Source organism: Tenrec ecaudatus, chromosome 1, assembly GCF_050624435.1.
Source record: "Tenrec ecaudatus isolate mTenEca1 chromosome 1, mTenEca1.hap1, whole genome shotgun sequence".
NCBI lineage: Eukaryota > Metazoa > Chordata > Mammalia > Afrosoricida > Tenrecidae > Tenrec > Tenrec ecaudatus.
In genome coordinates, this window is record NC_134530.1 from 159,189,649 (window position 1) to 159,199,441 (window position 9,793).

The 9,793-nt window shown below is 43.7% G+C and overlaps 1 non-coding gene across 1 annotated transcript; it reads left to right on the forward strand.

The window, feature by feature from the left end:
- The first annotated feature begins 4,909 nt into the window (after positions 1-4,909).
- LOC142438315 (U7 small nuclear RNA) lies at positions 4,910-4,970 on the forward strand. Its single transcript, XR_012782714.1, has one exon. It is a non-coding gene; the product is annotated as a U7 small nuclear RNA (small nuclear RNA).
- The last annotated feature ends 4,823 nt before the right edge of the window (positions 4,971-9,793 follow it).

Sequence of the window (9,793 nt, forward strand, 5' to 3'; positions counted from 1 at the left end):
AAATGTAAATACTTGCTATTTGACCTGGTAAATACTTCAAAGGGAAAAACAAAATAGTGATTGCCTTTTTAATGATACGTATTTCCTTTGAAGTCCCTGAAAAGGGAGTTTTGTAAAGGTGAAAACAAAGGCTTCGTATGAAGAGGGAGTGATGGAAACCTTTTTGGTATAAAATGACATCTCTGGGGGCCATTTAGAGAGTTTTATTTTTGTTTTTTTGTTTTAATGTAAGCAAAAAGTAGTCCAAAAGACATAGGTGGTGGTAAAAAACTTGGGGAAATTTTTTAATTAAAGAAAAACCTGGAAGCACTTTTTTTTTGGAGGGGAATCATTTTATTGGGGGCTCATACAACTCTTATCACAATCTCCATACATCCATTGTGTCAAGCACATTTGTACATTTGTTGCCATCATCATTCTCAAAACATTTGCTTTCTGCTTGAACCCTTGGTATCAGCTCCTCATTTCCCCCCTCCCTCCCTACCTGCCCTCATGAACCCTTGATAATTTATAATTTATTATTATTTTGTCATGTCTTACACTGTCAACATCTCCCTTCATCCACTTTTCTGTTGTCCATCCCCCAGGTTGGGGGTTATATGTAGATCCTTGTAATGGGTTCCCCCTTTCTACCCTCCCTTCCCTCCACCCTCCCAGTATGGCCACTCTCAACACTGGTCCAGAGGGGTTTACCTGCCCCAGATTCCCTGTGTTACTAGTTCCTTTCTGTACCAGTGTACATGCTCTCGTCTAGCCAGATTTCTAAGGTAGAATTGGGATCATGATAGTTGGGGGTGGGGGACAGAAAGCATTTAAGAACTAGAGAAAAGTTGTATGCTTCATTGCTGCTACCCTGCACCCACTGGCTCCTCCCCCAGACCCTTCTGTAAGGAGATGTCCTGTTGCTTACAGATGGGTTTTGGGTCCCCACTCCGCAATCCCCTTCATTCACAATGATATGATTTTTTTGTTCTTTGATGCCTGATACCTGATCCTATCGACACCTCATGATCATCCAGGCTGGTGTGCTTCTTCCATGTGGACTTTGTTCCTTCTCAGCTAGTTGGCCGCTTGTTTACCTTCAAGCCTTTAAGACCCCAGATGCTGTATCTTTTGATAGCCCGGCACCATCAGCTTTCTTCACCACATTGGAAGCACATTCTAGTACCAGCCTAGGAGTTAGCGGTCCTGAGTTCTGATTCACCTGAGCCACTGCACTGTCCTCACAGAGGTGCGTCTGAGCTCTGATGGTATATAGTGGTTACATCTTGGGCTGCAAACCACATGGTTGACAGTTCAAAACCCCCCAGCAGCTTGGCAGAAGAAAGATTGGGCTTTCTGCTCCTGTAAACAGAGTCTTGAAAACCCACGGGGTTGCTGTGAATCAGCATTGATTCTATAACAGTGAATTTAGTGGAATTTTAATTATTTTGAAGAGCACCAAATAGAATTCAATGTCTTAAGATAACTTAATATTATACTTTCTCATAAAATGATGGGTTTACTTTTATTTTTTTGTTGTAGTGGAAAGAAAACAGTTGCCATGTCAACCATTTTTATGTGTACAATTTAGTGCGACATCACAGAGTTTAGCTTTAACATGTATCTTTAAAGAACTTGCTGCAGTCACTGGTGTAGACTTTACTCCTTCTTCAGCCAAATTGCCCCCCAACTGAACAGAGCTCTTAGGTTACACTGAGTCTATGAGAAGATGAAATGTATTGCATAATTTGACCATAATACAAGTTAACTTTATTTCTCTGTGACCACTAAAAAGTCTTCAGGAAAAGAAAAATACTGAATTTCTGCCTAACCCTGTGATGTCTAATGTAGTGTCCTTTGTTTATCTGTCTACAGAAAGAAGAAAAGAGGGACAACTCATAGCTATATTGCTGAAAGGAGAGTAACCGGCGTAAGCACGGCAATAACCCTAAAAATGTACATAAGCTAAAGTAAAAGCAAAAGGAAATAGTCGTATACATCCAGGGGGAAGGCTGCTTTTGTAACTGACAACACTCATGCTGACATGAATGAGGGAAGGGAGCGCTCCTACATGACCAGGAGGGATGGAAAGCAAGACAGCCACTAGGGAAAAGAGAGTGCTTCTTACAAAGTCACACACACTCCAATGCCCATGCCCATAGCGTAGTGATTGGGCCTACTCCCAGGGAGAAAGATGAGAGCTACAGTCTCTGAAACCCATTGGGGCCCTTCTGCCCTGTCCTCTCGGCTTCGGCAGGTTGCAATGAACTTGATGGCAGTGAGTGAGAACATACTTGTACAAAACCCCACTCTTAGGTATTTATTCAAGAACAATGAAAAATATGTGTCCACTCAAAAACCTATACTTAGACATTTATGATCGTTTTACTCATGATTGCCCCTCAGTAGACATCACCCGAATGTCTCTCAGCTGGAAAATGGATAAACAAACATATCAGGGAAATTCAGAAAGTTCCTGGAAAGAAAGAATTCAAAGATAATGGAGTTTTCTGAGGAACTTTTTGAAACCCGTCATAAAATTAAAAACAAATAAACACAAGAACTGCAATAAAATGAAGCAAACTCCTGGTGTGCGACAACATGAATGAATCTTAAGTGAAAGAAGCCACACAAAGACTGGGCCCTGTGTTCTTTCAGATACGAGTAGAAGACATGCTGGAAAAGACAAAATTATAGTCAGAAGACAGATGGGTAGTTTTGAAGGATGGGTGTGGGAAAGGGTTACTACACAGCAACAGAATTATGGAGGGCTGAGGGAACAGTTCTCTCTATTGGCTGTAGTGATGGTTACAACTGTCTGTCAAAACTCAGGAGGCTGTGCACTTAAAAGACTAAATTGTACTGTGTAAAGGATGCCCCTATAGGCCTGATTTTAATCAGAAAACATTTGTTTTTTACAAAAAGGATATACCCTTCTCTAATTCTACTTCTAGCAACTTATCTGAAAGAAACAACTGGACAAATACATATAGGAAATAAAAATGTCCTAATTTTAAAGTTTGTTTAGGTAAAAATTAATTTTTCAATGAAAAATTAAAATTCAGGGAATTAAATATAAAATATATTAACCTGCTTCTATACAGTACTATGTCATCAATATTTCGATGGCATGGGTATGTACCTATTGATGTAGAAAAAATATTCAAAAAACAATGTTAAGGAAAAAAGGACAAGTTATATGCCTAATATGTATATAATGACCCAATTTTATAAATATATATGTAAATGATAGTTGTACATATGTAGCTTCATAAGAAAAGCTTGCAAAATATCAAAATGTTAACAGTGATTATCTCTAAGAATGTTCAGAGATTTTTTTTCCTTACTTTCTTCTTTGAATCTTCTATTTTCTGTAAATTAATAATAATTTATAATTAAGACTACTAAGATCTGATATTCTCTATAGTTCTGGAATCAATTCCAATGAACTACTTATTTTTTAAAATCATTTTATTGGGGGCTTATACAATTCTTATCACTATCCATACATACATCCATTGTGTCAAGCGCATATGTACATTTGTTGCCATCATCATTCTCAAAACATTTGCCTTCCACTTGATCCCTTGATATCAACTGTTCGTTTTCCTCCTCCCTCCCCACTCCCCGCTCCTGTTATTTCTTAAAGGACAAAAATAACTTTCATCCAAATCACAACAAAAAGTAACCCCCCCCCCAAATTTTCAATATGCATGTATTTATAACCAAACTGTGACAAGGGCAACTTAGATAAAAGCACTGTGCATGTTTGGTGGTAAAATAAAATAAAATGGAAAAAGGACAGGATCATTAATAGCTCATCAATAACTGCATTTTCTATTTGCAGATGTCATTTTAGGAGGTGTGTATGTGTGTGTGTGTGTGTGTGTGTGTGTGTGTGTGTGTGTGTGTGTCACACAGAGAGAGATGGAAAAACTGCCCTCATGTTCTCAGATGACACGGAGGATGAAAATCTCACTACTAATTGCTCCCATCTCTTGGTTCCTGTAACACTTTGTTATAACCAAACTCACTGCCATTGAATTGATGCAGACTCACAGCGACCCTATAGGACAGGGTAGAGCTGTCTCTGTGGGTTTCTGAGACTGGAACTCTTTAAGGGAGTAGAAAGCCTTTTCTTTCTCCCTCAGATCAGGGGGTAGTTTCAAACTGCTCACCTGGCAGTTATGCCCGATGCATAACCACTATGCTACCAGCTCCTTTGCTGCAGCAGTGTTTAGAATTCATCACCATGGTCTTCTAGCAAGTGGGAGGATAGCCTCATCCCCTATGGGAGCATAAAGTTCTGGAGGGCGAGGCTGATGTCTTATTCATGTTTATGTTTCTGAGCCCTGGTCAGAAACCGCCCACTCCATGGGAGAAAGACGAGGCTTTTTACTCCTGTAAAGAGAGCCAGACACTGTGCCTAGCACTTGGAAGTACACAGTTAATTTGTAACCTAGAAGATGAATTACTAACCTTGAAGAAAAAGGGTGATCTTAAAGAAAAAGAAAGTCTGGACCTCTCAAAGAGTGGTTAACCACTGTCTGCATCTCGCTGCCTCTGTAGGGCAGTGGTGCTCAGGGCGTGGTGTACCCCCACCCACCAGCCTCTCTGGGGGCTCGTGAGAACTGTGCATTTCAGAACACACTCCAGATCTTCGGAATGGGGAACTATGAGAATGGGGCCCAGAAATAGGCATTCTGACAAAAGTTTCCAGGTGATTCTATTACACAGATTTTTTGAGACGGGGTTAGTTTTCTTGTTTTGGGCTAGCCTGGCAGCTGTATGACCAGTTACAGCTAGACTTCTAAACCCCTCAACACTCAGCATCTGCTAATATAAAGTAAGGGGGTTGGAATGATATCTGAGGATCCTTCCGTTCTGAAATTTTGTAAAAAAAGAAGCTGAAAGAAAGTTAATGTCCTAGCGCTACAGCTCTTTTAGAATTTGTCTAGCAGGTTTTCTGGTCTTCCCGGAAAACCCCCCCAAAAAAAAAAAAAGAAAGTAAATGTCCAATGACAAGATACATTCACTCAATAATGCTCTACCAGGCAGTGTTCTAGGCATTTATTCAATGAACACATTACATTTCTGGCTCCTTGCTTTTGCTTTTCCTAAGGTTCATCTTTTAATTAAAAAATCACTACTTTTTAAATGAAAGATGTTGCCACATTTCAGGCCACAACCTGTTACTTGCCCCTCTGTCTACAAGATTCTTGTGCTGCTGTAGCTGTTGTGGAGTGTGAATGGGGCGACATCGTTATCCAGAGTGCTGATCGCCTCTCCCTCACGCAGTACTCTGACTTTAGCTCTTGAACACTTTTATGTTAGTTAAGGGCCTTCCCTACCAATGGATTTGAAGATAAACGTGTTCACCTTCAAGCCTGTAAGACCCCAGATGCTATCTCTTTTGATAGCCGGACACCATCAGCTTTCTTCACCACAATTGCTTATGCATCCACTTTGTCTTTAGCAATCATGTAGGGAAAGTGAGCATGATGGAATACCAGGTTAATAGAACAAAGTGTTCTTGCATTGAGTGAGTACTTGAGTGGAGGCCCAATGTCCATCTGCTACCTTAATACCAAATCTATAAATATATGTACATAGATCTATTTCCCCATCGTCATATATAATATATTTACATATGTACATGCCTTTATCTAGCAGCCATCTACCTGAGAAGCAACAAAGCCCACATGGAAGAAACACACCAGCTTGTGTGATCATGAGGTGTCGATGGGATCAGGTAACAGTCATCAAATAACAAAAAATCATATCATTGTGAATGAGGGGGAGTGCAGAGTGGAGACCCAGAACCCATCTGTAGGCAACTGGACATCCCCTTACAGAAGGGTCTCCAGTAAGAGACGAGCTAGTCAGGGTGCAGTGTAACATTGATAAAACATACAACTTTCCTCTAGTTCTTTAATGCTTCTTCCCCGCCACCCCCCTCTTATGATCCCAATTCTACCTTACAAATCTGGCTAGACCAGAGGATGTACACTGGTAGAGATAAGAGCTGGAAACACAGGGAATCCAAGACAGATAAATCCCTCAGGATCAATAATGAGAGTGGCCATCCAGGAGAGGAAAGGGAAGGTGGGGTGGGGGAGAAGGAGAGGGAACTGATCACAATGATCTACATATAACTCCTTCCATGATGGATGGAAAACAGAAAAGTGGGTGAAGGCAGACATCAGTCAGTGTAAGACATGAAAAAATTATAAACTATCAAGGGGGAGGGAGGGGAAAATATTAGCTGATACCAATGTCTCAAGTTGAAAATGTTTTGAAAATGATGATGGCAACAAACTTACAAATGTGCTTGACACATAGATGTATGTATGGATTTGTGATAAGAGTTGTATGAGCCCCCAATAAAATGATTAAAAAATAAACATGTGATAAAATTACTTCATAAGGCGCTCTGGTGGTGTAATGGCTAGGTATTGGACTGCAAACCGCAAGGTTGGCAGTTCCCAAGCCACCAGCTTCCCCATGGGAAAAGCTAAGGCTCTCTACTCCTGTAAACAGTCACAGTCTCAGAAACCCACAGGGACAGTTCTCTAGCCTATGGAGTCGACACGAGCTGTCATGGACGCGATGGCAGTGAGTTACATCGCTTCATGGCCAGAGGTTGCTGCTCTTCCAAGAAATCAAACTCTGCCTAATTCTGATCCTCGGTGCTCAGCAGCTGGCTGCCATCTGAAAGCGTCTGGGCGACCCTTTGGTTTCCCTTTGAGCTGCCTCACTTCCTCATTGGCCGCTCAAATTTAGAGAACCTAGTAGTTTTCGCTGCAGCGTTTTACAGAGCCCTGGTGGCCTCCTAGGGTCAGCCTCAGTAGGCGATTCAAATCCAGCAACCACTCGGGGAAGATGAGGTTCTCTCCCTAAACAGGAAACAGAACCAGGGTCTGCTGACTCACTGCCACCGATTCTGAGTTAGAGCCACCATTTGGGACAGGGTAGAATTGGCCCTTGTGGGTTTCCAAACCTGTAGCTCTTTACAAGAGTAGAAAGCCTTACTTCACCCACTAAGCAGTTGGTGGTTTCGAACTTCTGACCTTGTGGTTAGCAGCCCAATGTGTAAACAGAGCCACCTTACAGTCTTGAAAATTTGGTATTTGGGATTTCTATGAGTTGCTATGAATAGGAATCAACTCAATGGCAGTGAGTTTGGTTTATGTTATAGATAGGTATATTGTGCCAACCTGGCCAATGAACACATGTGGGATTAATTGAAGGGCGGAGAGATAAATGGCTCGCGAGCTTCACCTTTCTTGTCTCTTGCTCTTTGATGATCGACCAGTGTGCAGCTGCCTTAGCTGGTTCTCTCAACTTACCAACTTGTGAGCTGCACTACCTGTGGGACACCTAACCCGTGGGCTGTGTCGCTGTAGTTTGAGGTTCCTTCAAGACCTGCTTCACCACGCTACTGGAGTACACATCGCTTGAGCTGGGGACTGTCGGACCCTGTCATCTGACTGACTGTTGCTGACCTGCCTTGCTGTTTGCTGCCTGTGGACAGATTGCCAGAATTGCTATACAGAAAACTCAGCTGCCTGCTTCATTGACTTGCACCCGGCCGCCCTCAAGACTTGAGGGACTGCCAGTGTGTTAGCTGTCTCATGGAAGTGAGTTGCACTGAGCCATTTGTACTGCTCTATAGACTGTTTATTTCATATATAGCCTATCTGTCTATCTATACAAATATATAAAAAACCCTAAGTGTCCTGGTTTTGTTTCTCAAGAGAACCCTGTCTAACAAAGTTTATAATTGAGAAAATCAAGGTTAAACCCTCTTAACCTCACTGTCACTGAGTGATTCCCACACAGAACAGGGTTTCTGAGGCTGGAAAATTTTTTTCAGGTTGTGAATCTTTAGGTAGACTCATTATTGCCCGCCAGAGCAAGCTGGTAGTTAGCAACCCAAGGAGTAACCAATGACACCACCAGGACAAACCACAATGTCCCTGATGGATTCCCAGAATAGACAGCAGATGGCGCCAGAAGGCAGCAAAGTGCATTCTATTAGTACTTCTGCCAAATCCAGGTTCATCAGTGAGCTAGAGGAGAAGCTGGAATTCAAAGAAAGGTTTCAGGAGTATGAGCAGCAATGAGAAGTTTTCTGTTTTGTTTTTAACATTTAGGATCCTCTTGTCACCTACTCCAAATTAGTATGGTGGGGAAGCAGCAGTAGGAATAACTACAATAAATTCAGATGATCATAATAAAGTTAGGGGCCAAAGGAAGATGCTCACCTCCTTGCCCTTTGCCCTTTTCTGGGCAACTCGGCCCAGAAACCAGGGCTTTGTCCATTTGGTGGGGATGGGGAGGAATGTCCTCCAGGGGTTGTTCCCTCAAGAAGGAGGGGAGGGGCAGGGGGAGTGCTGATACGGGACTAAGACATCTTTGTGAAACAACGATCAATTGTGTGTGCACAATCCCAAAGCCCACCAACTTCCCAGGAGGAATAAACAAAGACCAAACTCCCTGCCATGGAGTCAGTGCTGACTCCTAGCGGCTCTTAACTCACAGGTGGGTTTCTGGGATTGGAACTGTTTACAGCTGTAGAAACCCCAGTCTTTCTCCTGCCGCGCTGCTGGTGCTTTCTAACTGCCGACCATTTAGAACGCAGCAACTCGGAACCACTACACCACCAGGGCTCATAATGGAAAAACCAAAAAAAATTTTTTAATTAAATTTTAAATTCCTAGAGGAGCCAGGAGGTGGCGCCCGCAAGACACCCTACCTGCCGGGGGAAGCTGAAATCTCCAAACCAGCACTGGCAAAGGACAGACAGGTCATCTGGTCCAGGCCTCTGCTAGGCTATCCTGCCTAAGACGTCTCTGATCGCTGCCTTGCTTCCATTCTTCTGTATTTCGGACGATTCTATTAACTTTTAAAATTCTTCTTAGATGGGTAGATGGGTTGCGGGATGGGGTGGGGGTGTTCCAAATATAAACCTTACTCTTTTTTTTCTCATAAAACTTACTTGAAGGCAAAATAATAATTTGGAGGGGAATGGGGAATTTTTAAAAAAGGAAACTGCATCTACAACGTGGCAGATGAGTTACAGGGGACAGAGAGGCAAGGCGGGTTCCGGCCGGTGCGGGCTGGTGACCCCGCTCTGCATTATTCCGCCCACTTGGCGCTGGGCCTGCCCTCCTATTGAGACCCTGCTCCCTTTGATGGGGCCTGGACTGCTCCGTGACTGGAGGAGGAGCGCAGAAGGCGCTCAGTGGGGTCCACCTTGGATGATGACTCCGGTGAAGGGTGTGTAGGAGAAAGAGGTGGAAAGATTCCGGGGTCTAGCTTGAAATTATCTGTGGGCTTTGCACTCTGTAAGGAGGGATTTAGGATGCACATTCCGATCGGGATTTCCAGTGGGGGGGGGGAGGTAACAAGCACTGGCGCACATTCCTGAGCCACGGAGCCTCGAGGGCAGGTTTCACTCGGTCCTGCTGATTTGGCCCCAGCCCTTTGTTAGGAGAAGGACCCCCTAGACCCTTCTCTCACCCCCACTTCGTGTGTACTCGCCTGCTTCCCTCTGCCTCGCCGCCTTTCTCTGCAGTCCGCCTTTTTGGGGGATGTGCTGGCGGTCCTTTCTAAGACGTGCTAGCTGCCGCCCCTGCCCTGGCCTCCACGCTACGGGTCAGTGTCCTCGCCGGTGACAAAAGCCGTCCTAGATCTGGGTCCCCCGGGAGGGAGGTGTCCGGACGCGCATTTGGAGCCGCTGTCTCTCCATGGTGCCGCGGAGGCCCCTCCCCCGCTGGGCACACAAACGGGCTTTATTCAGCAAACA